The sequence below is a fragment of the Gossypium arboreum genome, chromosome 13, assembly GCF_025698485.1.
Source record: "Gossypium arboreum isolate Shixiya-1 chromosome 13, ASM2569848v2, whole genome shotgun sequence".
In the NCBI taxonomy this organism is placed as follows: domain Eukaryota; kingdom Viridiplantae; phylum Streptophyta; class Magnoliopsida; order Malvales; family Malvaceae; genus Gossypium; species Gossypium arboreum.
Window position 1 is genome coordinate 18,915,362 of NC_069082.1, and position 15,177 is coordinate 18,930,538.

Consider the following 15,177-nt stretch of genomic DNA (forward strand, 5'->3'; position numbering starts at 1 on the left):
GCAACTTCTTGAAAACTTTTTCTTTTCTTTTGTTCCATTCTTAAAATATCGATTTTTCTTTTGGGTATTCTGACGTTTCCTCCTTTCCATCACTCTCACTGCCGAATTTTCCTTCTTATCATTGCTGCTATTTTTGTTTTTCCTCCCCTTTCTCTTCTTCGATTCTGTTTTCAATCCGCTTTGATTGCACAATGTAATTCTGCGCATTCGGTAAGTTGGCATTTTTGTTTCTTTTTCTTAACTATTTCTTGATTTGATTAAGAGGGGTTTGCCTGGTTTTAGGTGTTAATTGAGAGGCTGAACAGTGGTCTTCGACGATTTAAGTGCATAAGATCTCTGTGGATGCATTGAAGGTAAAGGATTTTTATGATTATAGTTGGTATACCTCAACGAATTTTGATAAATTATCGATTAAAAGTGACTGATTGGAGGTTACTATCGTCTTGACAATAAGGAATCGTTGGAACAAGATCCCTCTTCTGTGGAGTTTTAGTTTATTCGTTCAAGGTTTCAAGGTAGCTATCGTGAGATTGAGTTGGAAGTATGTTCGGCTTTATGTTGTTGTGCTAATCATGAGTTGAGTCTGACGATTAAGTTGAAATGTTCAATTTCAAGGTACTACTGGTCTCGGAAGTGTTTTTGCTGCGGAACCATAAAAGGTGTGTAACCATAACACTGTAGATGGAAATCGAGGAAAAGTCAAAAAGTGTGGTAGGTCGTGTGATGGAACATGGGTGTGTGATCAACGAGGTAGGCCGTATGTGGCACACGGGCTGAACTGAACTGGGCCATGTGGGGTACACGAGCGTGTGGGCCCACACAGGCAGACAACATAGGCGTGTAGGCCCATTTCCACTATTCAGTTGCTAAGGTTGCACGGGTCACCCGAGTCGACTGTGGACCTACAATAGGGTCAGTAAGCTTACCTAGACCCCTAATTAACTGAAATAATTGTATGACTAATATAATTATGCATGTTATTAAGCATGATGATGCCTCACTAATTTGATATTGTATGCATTGATTATATGCTTGATATTATGTGATAACGTGCCATAACTGTATATTGCATTACATTGGGTTGGGGGTTGATATTGTTTGGAGGAAGTGCACTGAAAGGCCTTGAGCTTAATTTACTAGTAGCTCAGCTACAAACTACTGTCTAGTGCCGCATTCGGTACTTTTTGGAGTGTAGGGATATGTGGGTTGATTATATCCCCACATAGAGTGTAGGGTTCGACGGAGATTGTGTGTAGAGGCTAGTTGGGTAGGATTTTGTGACTGCATATTCGTACTATTTACTATTACTGCAATGGGCCAACGCCCTACTGATTACTGATATTGTGATGGGCAAATGCCCTACTGCATGACTGCTTATGTTCTGAAATAGGCTAAAGCCCAAACTGGTACTACTTCTAAAAAGGGCTTAGGCCCAGACTGTTAATATTTGCATACTGACTGATTGCAGGTGTAGGGACTACACACTCAGTTTTAGTAAACTCACCCTTCTGATTTATCTGTACAGGTAATCCCCAGACTTAGGCAGATTGGAGTGGCAGAGGACTCAGCGATGGCCACACACCCCCTTTTTACACTGTTTTCGTACTTAATTAGATTTTTAAAGTTTTATTTAGGGTATTTTACTGTAATAATGGCCTCTGTGGATTTTTTATTTAAATTTGGATTTTATACTGCTTTATGTTTATATCTGCTAGAGGTAGGTAAAACATAGGTTTTTTTTTTTAAGAAACGCATGTGTTTTAGCAAAATACCTACAAGGACACAAACTGTTTTAAAAAGCTTCCGCAACGTATACTATTTTGAAAACTAATGACTAAATAAAAACCACGACTTTGGAATTAATAAAAGATAATGACGAGTTCTAAATGAAAAATGTTTTAAGAAAGGTTACGATTTTTCAACACAAGCTACAGTTTTCAAACACACTACCATGTGACATCGCTAGATTCGGCCATAACATCTAGGCCGGGTTTGGGGCGTTACAGTAATTGCATCAAGTTCCATTGCTCCAGCAACTCTTCTACCAGTCCTTACTCTTGTAGTGGGGTATCGATAACCATTGTTTGCTATCCTCTCCAGAATTTCATATGCCTCATTATATGATTTACCAATCGAAGTCTCATTGGCAGACGTGCCAACCACCATTCTTGTATGTGCATTCAATCCATTGTAAAACATTTCCATTTGCTTCCAATGTTGAAAATCATGTATTGGGCATTTTCTAATTAAGTCCTTGAATAGTTCCTATGCTTCATATAGTTTTTCATCCTCAAATTGTCGAAAGGACATGATATCATTCCTCAAGTTGACATTCATGTTTGGAGGATTATATCTTAGCAGAAACCTCTGACAAAGTTCATTCCAAGATGCCACCATCCCTGACGTTAATGCATTAATCATGCTCTGGCACGATCCCGCAATGAATAATGGAATAACTTCAGCCTCAGTGCATCTTTAGCAACACCCTACTGCCTGAATAAATCATAGACTTCCAAAAAGAGTCTTAAGTGCAACTGTGAATCCTCAGTAGCAATCCACTAAATTGGCCTATAGTTTGTAACATTTGAAACATCACCGGCTTTAACTCAAAATTTTGAGCTTGAATATGCGGCCTTACAATCCCTAGATTTAGATAATCCAAGATTGGCACTACATGTTCTTTGATGGGTCTGTCTCTGTCATCTATTATTCAAGGAATATCAGTATCTCTTCCATCTTGATGTAATGGCTCTTCTCTAACTTGATCATTTCTAATTCTTTCCATTTCTCACAATTCTTTTCTCCTTCTTCTAAAGGTTTTCTGAATTTCTGGATCAAAAGAATACTCTTCAATCGTAGAAATATCTCTACTCATGCATTAAAAAAATCCTAAAAATCAAAACAACTAATTAAGCTAACTAACAAAATTAAAGAGGTAATAACACACCAAAATTTTCACCAATATTGCTAATCCCTAGCAATGACACCAAAAATTTGTTGCCTATGAATGTGTAATGCAAATGCACAAGTATACAAGTCAAATCAAGTAATAAAGTGATAAGTGAGTATCGTCTCCACGGGGATCGGAATTGATTAAAGTAATTGGTTATGCTATTACTTATGAAATTTACTAATTAAATTGTGCAAAAGAAACAGATGACAAATTGATGAAGAGATTTAATGAATGGATTAATCAAATCAATTATGAATGAAAAAAATGTTAGGGCAATTGAAATGTTGCTGCAATTCTCAAAAAATAAGTAAGAAGGATTTGTATTGTTGAATGATGAAGGTTGGAATTACTCAGGATTTATTCTTATACCATAATAATGCCATGACAAAATCTTGACCATTCTACTGCTTAAGGATTCACTACTGTAGTCTGCTTCTATTGAAAGCCAGACTTTGAGCTACCATTCTAAGTTTTTTTTTTTTGTATGTCTACAAAACTTAAGAATGATATCAAGACTGTTCTTGCTTTCCCTATATAGATCGCAACTTCTATATCTAGAGTGCTGCAAATATTCTTTTGAATACTTGCCTATATCAACTGATAATAATCCAATCTATTTAATCTTTTCAAAATTAAATTAGATCTAATAACATAACATACAATCATCTATGTCCAAAGCTTGCATGCATGCATTTAAAATAATCACAAATTGAATGGAACAATAATCTACTCAAAATCATACCATGGGCATTAAAGATAATAAAAATTCACCCAAATAATTCCAGCCCATTGAGATATAGCTCATGGATTAGGCATTCAAATCCAAAACAAAACCATTCGAGATCATTATTTAAGTTCACAAATCAAAAAGTTTAAATAAAAAAATAAATGTAGAACTACAGGAAGCTCTCACTACTCCAGCTTTCACTTTAATAATGAGATTTGATGCAAAACCCAGGGCAGATTTCTCTTCCCTTTCCTTGCGTCTGTGACTTTTCTGCTCTATAAGCTGCTACCTTCTCCTCTCATTTTCTCTGAGATTTTCCACGAGAATCTAATGCGAAGATAAAAACTGCTCTCTAATTCTTTTCTTTCCAAAAATCCTCTCCTCTTTTCTTTTCTCTTTCCTCCTTTCTAGGGTAGGTCCTTCCCTCTCAGCACACATCTTTTGCTTCCACTTTTTCAAGGTGGTTTATCTGGTACAAGTACAGCTGGCTGAGAGTGACTTGGGCTGAATGTTGGATCATTTTTCTAGAATTGCTATGGCATTCTTGTTGGCAATCTAACTAGCAATTTGGCATGACAATATTTCACTTCCTTCATTTTCCTACTATCTTTTTTCCTCTCTTCTTTATCCTACACCTACTGCCACCACAGCCAACACCTTTCTTCCTCAATAATAAAAGTTACAAATAATAGCATTTATTGTAACACCCCTTACCCGTTACCGTCGCCGGAACAGGATACAAGGTATTACCAGAACATAACATATACCAAGATAGAAATATGTCATCCCATTTGATAATGCATCGTATAACATATATCTTGAACAATATTAGCCAACTTTTATGGCTTGTACAAAGTAATCTGGTCGAAATCTTGTAACTAATATTTTAAACCTAGACAAATATGACACATAACAAAATAATTTTTGCCTACTATACATGCCATAATTCAAAACATTTAGTTCAAATACCCAAAGTATGATAGTGCGGGTAGATCTTCACGATCCTTGACTCCTGAGCAAGTTGGAGAACACTATAAGACAAAAGAGAGAAAACGAAGTAAGCTTATAGCTTAGTAAGTAGTATGTAAATACTAATTTAAGAATCTAACATGTTTACACAACAATTCAAGTATGTCTACTTTAACTTCACTACTTATTCCACTTCGATTAAGCTGTCTCTGCTGTGTCATATTCACTAAATAAATCATAACTCGAGTTACAAAACTCGAAATTCATATCCGTAAAATTTCCTGAATCTAGACTCATAAAGCTTCTTGCTAAATTTTTTTATAATTTTGGTTCAGCAGATTAGTACAGTTTATTAGTTAAAGTTTCCCTATTACACAGCTCGACTGGCCTGACCTCTGTCCACTACGAATTGAATTTCTCTCAGTACATAACTCAAACAACCCTGAAGTCTGTTGTATTTAAAACTAGTCTCACTAAGGAATTTAGGCATATAAACTATATTTCTTAGTTTGCTTTGTACAATTTTTAATGATTTTTCAAAGTGGAAACAGGGGATCACGTATTCATCCTGAGCAAGTCAGTTACAATTGTAAATATCTCAAAATATAGAATTCCTTTGCTTGCCGTGCTTATTTTATATGAAAGTAGACTCATTAAGCTTTAATTTCACATCTCATTCAACCTCTAATTATATTCCTCCTATTTTTGGTGATTTTTCAAAATCACGTCACTGCTGCCATCTAAAAACAGTTTTAATACTAATTTCACTCTTTCACACATTCTTTATGCTAACCTCATTTTATCGTATATATGTATATGCCACAATTCATTTTCACCACATTTCATTCACTATAAGTGTAGGTCCAAACCACAATGTCACCACAAAACCATCCCGTTGAACAATTCGGATCAATCCTCGATATTTAACGGTTTCAAAGACACAACCCCACCATCATACTTCATTTAGTTCGGCTCTCTTGTACACATGGGGAACACTTAGTACCACTCATGCGACCTAGCCGATTTGTCTCGTAGCTCTCTTGTCTACATGGTGTCCTTCACTTGGAATCACGCATGCGACCTAGCTACATTTATCTTTCACGTAGCTCTCTTGTCTACATGGTGTCCTTCACTTGGAATCACGCATGCGACCTAGCTACATTTATCTTTCACGTAGCTCTCTTGTCTACATGGGATACATCTCGTATCACGCATGTGACCTAGCTACTACAGGGTGTCTCGTAGCTTTCTTGTACACATGATGTGCACTCGGCATCATACATGTGACCTAGCTACGCTCCTCTATTTCATTCGATCTCTCAATGTTCAACCGGATCTCTCTCTGTATTTATTTCCATTCTTCCCATAGTCAATTTATATTTTAACATCAGCTAGTATATTTATATAATAGGCTGAAATATAAGAATGTACATGAAATTATTGTAATATTTACATACAACTTACCTTGGTGCAAAATATGGAAATTTTGCAATTTAGTCCAAAACTTTTTCTTTCCCAGCTCGAGGTCGGTTCTGCGCCTTTCTTGATCTATAATAACACATTTAGCTCATTTAATACTCATACTATTTATTTCAATCCAAAATCACATTGTAGAAAAATTACATTTTGCCCCTAACTTTTACAAAATTACAATTTTGCCCCTAGGCTCTGGAATTTAATTTCAGCCCTTATTCTTATGTTTTATGATATGCTGAACATTTTCTCTTCTACAACAACATCAAATTCCCACTCTATCATATAGTTATGAACATTAGGTATTTTTACCGATTATGCTGCTTTTACTCGTTTTCACTTAAAACCGAGTAGCACAAATTATTTAACACAATTTAAAACCTCATATTCTATCATAAAACATCAAAATACACAAATTTCACCTATGGGTATTTTTCCAAATATGAACCCTAGGTTAAATTATTACTAGCATAAGCTTAATCGAGCTTAGGATTCCAAAAACGTAAAGAACATTAAAAGCGGGCTTAGAATCACTTACTATGGAGCTTGAAAGTTGAAGAATCCTAGCTATGGAGAGAGTGAAGTTTCGCAGCAACTAAATGGGGAAGATGACTATTTTGTGTTATTTTTCCCATTTTATTTCATTTAATATCAAAATGACTAAAATACCCTTACTACTAAACTTTCCAAAAATTCCTTCCATGTCCTAAATTTGTCCATGAACTTAAAATTGGTAGAATTGCTATTTAAGACCTCCTAATAAATATTTCAAAACAATTTCATACTAAAATTTCTAGTATGCAAATTTTGCAACTTATTCGATTTAGTCCCTACTTTCAATTTAAACACTTTAGGCATAGAATTTCATCACGAAATTTTCACACAATCATGCAATCATATCATAAACCCCAAAATATTTATAAAACAATTATTTCTATCTCGGATTTGTGGTCACGAAACCACTATTCCGATTAGGCCCTAATTCGGGTTGTCACAATTCTCCCCCTTTAGAGATTTTCGTCCCCGAAAATCTTACCAGAAGAGGTTTGGGTTTGTTTCCTCATAGCTTCCTCGAGTTCCCACGTAGCCTCTTCTATCCCATGTCGTGCCACAATACTTTCACTAAGGCTATACTTTTGTTTCTTAACTGTTTAACTTCTCGAGCCAAAATCTTTATTGGTTCCTCCTCATAGGTCATATCCGATCAATTTCAATTTCGTTGGGAAATCACATGTGAAGGATCGAACGATAACGTCGCAACATTGATACATGAAACACGTTATGAATCTTTTCTAACTCTGCCGGTAAGGCCAACCGATATGCCACTGGTCCAATTCTCTCAGTAATCTCATACGGCCCAATAAAACGCGGACTCAACTTGCCTTTTCGACTAAATCTCAGAATCTTTTTCCATGGTGACACCTTCAAGAACACTTTATCACCCACTTTGAAATTCAATCTCTTTTCTTTTTAAATCTGCATATGACTTTTATCGATCTGAAGCAGCTTTCAAGCAATCTCGAATTACTTTTATTTTCTCTTCGGTTTCTTTAACTAGATCAACTCCGTGAATCTGTTTCTCACTAAGCTCGGTCCAATATAAAGGAGTCCGACACTTACGACCATATAAGGCTTCGTACGGTGCCATTTGTATACTTGATTGATAACTGTTATTGTAAGCAAACTCAATCAAAGATAGATATTTCTCCCAACTACCTCCAAATTCTAAAACACAGCATCTAAGCATATCTTCGAGTACCTGGATTACTCTTTCCGTTTGACCATCTGTTTGTGGATGAAATGCGGTACTAAAGTTCAACTTTGTACCCAAAGCTTCTTGTAACTTTTTCCAAAATCTCGAGGTAAATCTTGGATCTCTATCGATATTATAGACATAGGTACTCGTGCAACTTCACAATTTCAGCAATATATAATTCGCTAATTTATCAAGTGAGTAATCAGTACGTCTTGGTATAAAGTGGGCTGACTTTGTTAATCTATCAACCACTACCCAAACAAAGCATCCTTCTTTTTAGGAGTTAAAGGCAAACCGGTTACAAAATCCATGGTAATCTTGTCCCATTTCCACTCAGGCACCATTACCGGTTGAAGTAATCTCAAGGTACTTGATGTTCACTTTTACTTGTTGATGATCAAACACTTAGTTACAAATTCGAAATGTCCCTTTTCATACCGCCACCAATATGACTTCTTTAAATCATTATACATTTTGTGCTACTGGGGTGAACGATAAATGACCATTGTGCGCCTCATGTAATATTTTCGAATCAATTTATCATTTTTAAGCACACATATTCGTCTCGAAACATCAAGCAGTCATCCGGTCCAACTCGAAAATCTGAGTCATAACTCGATTTGCATTGAGTTCTCTTGATCCGCAACTCACTATCATTCTTTTGAGCATCACAAATCAACTGGAGAAATAATGGTTTAGCTCTCATCTCTGCTAACATTGACCCGTCATCAGACAATGCTAACCCGTGTTCATGGCTCTCAAAGTAAAAAAATTTTTCGCTCAAGGCGTCAAGAACTACATTTGCTTTTCCTAGATGATAATCAATCACTAAATCATAATCCTTTAATAATTCAAGCCATCTTATTTGTCGAGATTCAGATCCTTTTGATTCATCAAGTACTTCAAACTTTTGTGATCGGTAAAAATTCGGCATTTTCACCGTATAAATAATGTCGCCAAATCTTCAAGGCAAAAACAACAATGCGGCCCAAATCATGTGTAGGATAGTTCTTCTCATGCGATTTTAACTGCCTCGAAGCATAAGCTACTACTTTGCCCTCTTGCATCAACACACATCCAAGGCCTGTCAATGATGCATCACTATAAATTATGAACTCCTTTCCTGACTCGGGCTGTACTAAAATTGGTGCTTCAGTCAATCGTGCTTTCAACTTTTCAAAACTCTGTTGACATTTATCAGTCCATTCAAACTTAACATTCTTCTGCAACAATTTAGTCATAGGAGAGGCAATTATCGAAAATCCTTCAACAAAACGCCTATAATACCCGGCCAAGCCTAAAAAGCTTCTAACCTCAGATACATTCTTGGGCGGTTTCCAATCGACGATCGCAGAAATCTTACTTGGATCCACCCGAATACCATCACCTGAGACTATATGCCCCAAAAATCCGACTTCACGAAGCCGAACTCACTTTTACTAAACTTGGCAAGCAGTTTCTTTTCTCTCAAGATTTGCAATATAGTTCTCAAGTGTTCGCATGTTCAGACTCATCTCGAGAATAAATTAAAATGTCATCTATAAACACTACTACAAACTTATCCAAATATGGCGAAAAATCCGATTCATTAAGTCCATAAATATGGCTGGAGCATTTGTTAAGCCAAAAGGCATCACCGAAACTCATAATGTCCATACCTTGTCCTAAAGGCGGTTTTCGCACATCGACTCCTTAACTCTCAAATTGATAGTAACGGACCTCAAATCAATCTTTGAAAACACTGTGGCCCCCTTTAACCGATCGAATAAATCATCAATCCTCGGCAATGGGTACTTGTTCTTTATAGTCACCTTATTGTCGACGGTAATCAATGCAAAGTCTCATTGAACCATCCTTCTTCTTCTGAATAATACAGAGCACCCAGGGAGAGAAACTCGGTCTCACAAATCCCTTGTCTGTTAACTCCCGCAATCGAGCCTTCAATTCTTTTAATTCATGAGCCATTCTATATGGAGCAATCGAGATCGGTGCGATGCGGCAACAAATCAATGGCAAAATCTATCTCTGTTTGGAGGCAACCTGGCAATTCCTCCGAAATACATCCGAAACTCACAGACTATAGGTCTTGATTCAAATTTCAGTTGAGACATCTCAACATTCATTACATAAGCAGATAAGCTTCACACCCTTTTCTCATGTATTTACGTGCAGACATGTGCGAAATCACCATAGGCAATTTATTTGATTAAATCTGTTTCAACCCACGAATTTCTCCATTTTCACATTTTAACTCTAGTGTCTTTTGTTTACAATCTACCTTAGCATCATACAATGTTAACCGGTCCATTCCCAAGATAACGTCAAACTCACCAAATGGTAACAGACATCAAGTTGGCGAAAACAGTGACCTTGAATCATTAACGGGCAATTCTTGCAAACCTTGTCAACTAGCACATATTGGCCTAAGGGGTTCGACACTTTAATCGTAAACTCAGTAAATTCAACAGGCAACTTTTTATTGGATACTAAATTCATGCAAATATAGGAATGGGTGGACCCGGGATGAATCAATGCAATAACAATAGTATCATAAAGAGAAAATGTACCAGTAATGACATCGGGAGATGATGCATCTTCTCGAGCACGTATAGCATAAGCTCTAGCAGGTGCTCTAGCTTCTGATCTTGCCGTTAAATCTTTCATCACAGTTCTACTACTAGTCCCACCTCTAGTATTTCTCGGTGGTCTACCTCTACTAGCGGTGGTATTCTGTCTAACACTCTGAAATCTTTCTTCTTTAACCTTCTCCGGACAGTCTCTAATAAAATGCTCGCGAGAACCGCACCTGAAACAAGCTCGCTCGGTCCCCCAACACTCACCATAATGTTGCTCGCCACATTCTTTGACACTCGGGCTTTCTAGGTCGACATTACCCACACTTGCCACCAAGTAGCTTGAGCTTTAGACCCGAATATGCTCTACCACGATCTCTGTAAATCCCCAATTGAAACTGTCATTCGAGGGTTTGTCTCTTTGGACCTCTTTGGTTGAGATTGAAATGGCTTACTTATCTGTCTTTTTCGACATCTCGGCCTCAATAGCACTTTTCTTCTTTCTTTGTTCAATTCTTGACTTTAAGAGCTCGATCAACCAATACTACAAATTCTTTCAACTCCAAAATCCTACAAACACTTTAATGTCCTCATTCAGCCCATCTTCAAATCTTCTACACATAATGGCCTCGGTGGACACACATTCTCAGGCATACTTGTTGAGTCTTACAAATTCGCGTTCATACTCATGACAGACATTTTCCTTGCTTCAATTCAAGGAACTCCTTCCGTTTTGATCAATAAATCGCTGACTTATGTATTTCTTTCTAAATTCTTCTGGAAGAAATCCCAAGTAACTTTTTCTTTTGGCACCACTGCAACCAAAGTCTTCCACCGTGGTAAGTCAATCTCTCAAAAGTGATCAAAGACACTTTAAGCATTCCTCGGTGTACATGAGAGCTCATCAAATACGGGTAGAATTTTCAAGCCGAATTCCGCTTTCTCGGGATCATCATCAACCTTTGCTCTAAACTCTTGGCCCTTGTTTTGAATCTTGTCAACCGGAGGCTTGTTCATTCTTACCAAATTTATACCTTGAGCAGCTCTGAGAATCGTCGAGGTATAGGAGGGGTGGAGGAGGTTGAGCATTTGGATTTGCTCGAATAAATTCAAGATACCAATTGTTCATCATTTGGAGAAAGGCGTCCGAGCCTCATCTCCTTGTCCCAATGTCTCGGTCTACTTTCCACAGTAGCGGTCCCTTGTGCGGAGCCGGCGCATACTAGCAAACATCATCACCGCAGTTCCTTCAGGATCCATTACTATATTAAAACAAAACACAGTTTAGAATAATCAGGAGTCACCACACTATCACAATATTTTTATGGCATGTATAGCTAGACTTTTACACACACTTTATTAGTCCGAGAACCGACTAAACCATAGCTCTGATACCACTAAATGTAACACCCCTTACCCGTTACCGTCGCCGGAACAGGATACAAGGTATTACCAGAACATAACATATACCAAGATAGAAATATGTCATCCCATTTGATAATGCATCGTATAACATATATCTTGAACAATATTAGCCAACTTTTATGGCTTGTACAAAGTAATCGGTCGAAATCTTGTAACTAATATTTTAAACCTAGACAAATATGACACATAACAAAATAATTTTTGCCTACTATACATGCCATAATTCAAAACATTTAGTTCAAATACCCAAAGTATGATAGTGCGGGTAGATCTTCACGATCCTTGACTCCTGAGCAAGCTGGAGAACACTATAAGACAAAAGAGAGAAAACGAAGTAAGCTTATAGCTTAGTAAGTAGTATGTAAATACTAATTTAAGAATCTAACATGTTTACACAACAATTCAAGTATGTCTACTTTAACTTCACTACTTATTCCACTTCGATTAAGCTGTCTCTGCTGTGTCATATTCACTAAATAAATCATAACTCGAGTTACAAAACTCGAAATTCATATCCGTAAAATTTCCCTGAATCTAGACTCATAAAGCTTCTTGCTAAATTTTTTTTTATAATTTTTCGTTCAGTAGATTAGTACAGTTTATTAGTTAAAGTTTCCCCTGTTACACAGCTCGACTGGCCTGACCTCTGTCCACTACGAATTGAATTTCTCTCAGTACATAACTCAAACAACCCTGAAGTCAGTTGTATTTAAAACTAGTCTCACTAAGGAATTTAGGAATATAAACTATATTTCTTAGTTTGCTTTGTACAATTTTTAATGATTTTTCAAAGTGGAAACAGGGGATCACGTATTCATCCTGAGCAAGTCAGTTACAATTGTAAATATCTCAAAATATAGAATTCCTTTGCTTGCCTTGCTTCTTTTATATGAAAGTAGACTCATTAAGCTTTAATTTCACATCTCATTAAACCTCTAATTATATTCCTCCTATTTTTGGTGATTTTTCAAAATCACGTCACTGCTGCCATCTAAAAACAGTTTTAATACTAATTTCACTCTTTCACACATTCTTTATGCTAACCTCATTTTATCGTATATATGTATATGCCACAATTCATTTTCACCACATTTCATTCACTATAAGTGTAGGTCCAAACCACAATGTCACCACAAAACCATCCCGTTGAACAATTCGGATCAATCCTCGATATTTAACGGTTCAAAGACACACCCCACCATCATACTTCATTTAGTTCGGCTCTCTTGTACACATGGGGAACACTTAGTACCACTCATGCGACCTAGCCGATTTGTCTCGTAGCTCTCTTGTCTACATGGTGTCCTTCACTTGGAATCACGCATGCGACCTAGCTACATTTATCTTTCACGTAGCTCTCTTGTCTACATGGTGTCCTTCACTTGGAATCACGCATGCGACCTAGCTACATTTATCTTTCACGTAGCTCTCTTGTCTACATGGGATACATCTCGTATCACGCATGTGACCTAGCTACTACAGGTGTCTCGTAGCTTTCTTGTACACATGATGTGCACTCAGCATCATACATGTGACCTAGCTACGCCCTCTATTTCATTCGATCTCTCCAATGTTCAACCGGATCTCTCTCTGTATTTATTTCCATTCTTCCCATAGTCAATTTATATTTTAACATCAGCTAGTATATTTATATAATAGGCTGAAATATAAGAATGTACATGAAATTATTGTAATATTTACATACAACTTACCTTGGTGCAAAATATGGAAATTTTGCAATTTAGTCCAAAACTTTTTCTTTCCCAGTTCGAGGTCGGCCTGCGCCTTTCTTGATCTATAATAACACATTTAGCTCATTTAATACTCATACTATTTATTTCAATCCAAAATCACATTGTAGAAAAATTACATTTTGCCCCTAACTTTTACAAAATTACAATTTTGCCCCTAGGCTCGGAATTTAATTTCAGCCCTTATTCTTATGTTTTATGATATGCTGAACATTTTCTCTTCTACAACAACATCAAATTCCCACTCTATCATATAGTTATGAACATTAGGTATTTTTACCGATTATGCTGCTTTTACTCGTTTTCACTTAAAACCGAGTAGCACAAATTATTTAACACAATTTAAAACCTCATATTCTATCATAAAACATCAAAATACACAAATTTCACCTATGGGTATTTTTCCAAATATGAACCCTAGGTTAAATTATTACTAGCATAAGCTTAATCGAGCTTCCGGATTCCAAAACGTAAAGAACATTAAAAGCGGGCTTAGAATCACTTACTATGGAGCTTGAAAGTTGAAGAATCCTAGCTATGGAGAGAGTGAAGTTTCGCAGCAACTAAATGGGGAAGATGACTATTTTGTGTTATTTTTCCCATTTTATTTCATTTAATATCAAAATGACTAAAATACCCTTACTACTAAACTTTCCAAAATTCCTTCCATGTCCTAAATTTGTCCATGAACTTAAAATTGGTAGAATTGCTATTTAAGACCTCCTAATAAATATTTCAAAACAATTTCATACTAAAAATTTCTAGTATGCAAATTTTGCAACTTATTCGATTTAGTCCCTACTTTCAATTTAAACACTTTAGGCATAGAATTTCATCACGAAATTTTCACACAATCATGCAATCATATCATAAACCCCAAAATATTTATAAAACAATTATTTCTATCTCGGATTTGTGTTCACGAAACCACTATTCCGATTAGGCCCTAATTCGGGTTGTCACATTTATAGTACAATCCAAGCTTTGTTATGCGATGTTCTAAAAATATCCTAAAAATGCAAACATATTTAATTAATTACAAACAATTAGTTCACTTTAGAAGCTTGAAAAATAACTCTTTTAAAGAGTTATCAGTCCTTATTGTACGAAACTAACAATTAGACTTTACAATTAAGTTGTTTTCTTAAACTATGCTTAATTTTTATCAATTTAACACTTAAATCATTCAATTCACAATAATGGAATCTTATAAAAACTTCACCAATTGATCAAATTGATTCTTAGGTTAGCTTAATCAAGCTCTCAAGATAAATATATATAAAAAAATGGCTTGGGACTTACTTGAATTAGGGACCAAAACCTTTAAAAAATCTAAAATGGCATGAAGCTTCTTCTTCTTTTCTAATAGTCTGTTGGAGAAGATGGAGTTTATTCTCCATCCACCAAATTCTCATTTCTATAATTAGATTATGGCTTAATTAACTTTAATTAATCATGATTTAGCTTAAGAAAAGCTTGATGATAAGAAAAGTAAACATTTTATACTTGAATAATGTTTTAGTTTAATTAAAGTACCCAAATAAGAAAAC

At 36.0% G+C, this 15,177-nt stretch overlaps 1 non-coding gene across 1 annotated transcript; it reads left to right on the forward strand.

Moving 5' to 3' along the window:
- The first annotated feature begins 2,221 nt into the window (after nt 1-2,221).
- LOC128287638 (small nucleolar RNA R71) lies at nt 2,222-2,328 on the forward strand. Its single transcript, XR_008278337.1, has one exon. It is a non-coding gene; the product is annotated as a small nucleolar RNA R71 (small nucleolar RNA).
- The last annotated feature ends 12,849 nt before the right edge of the window (nt 2,329-15,177 follow it).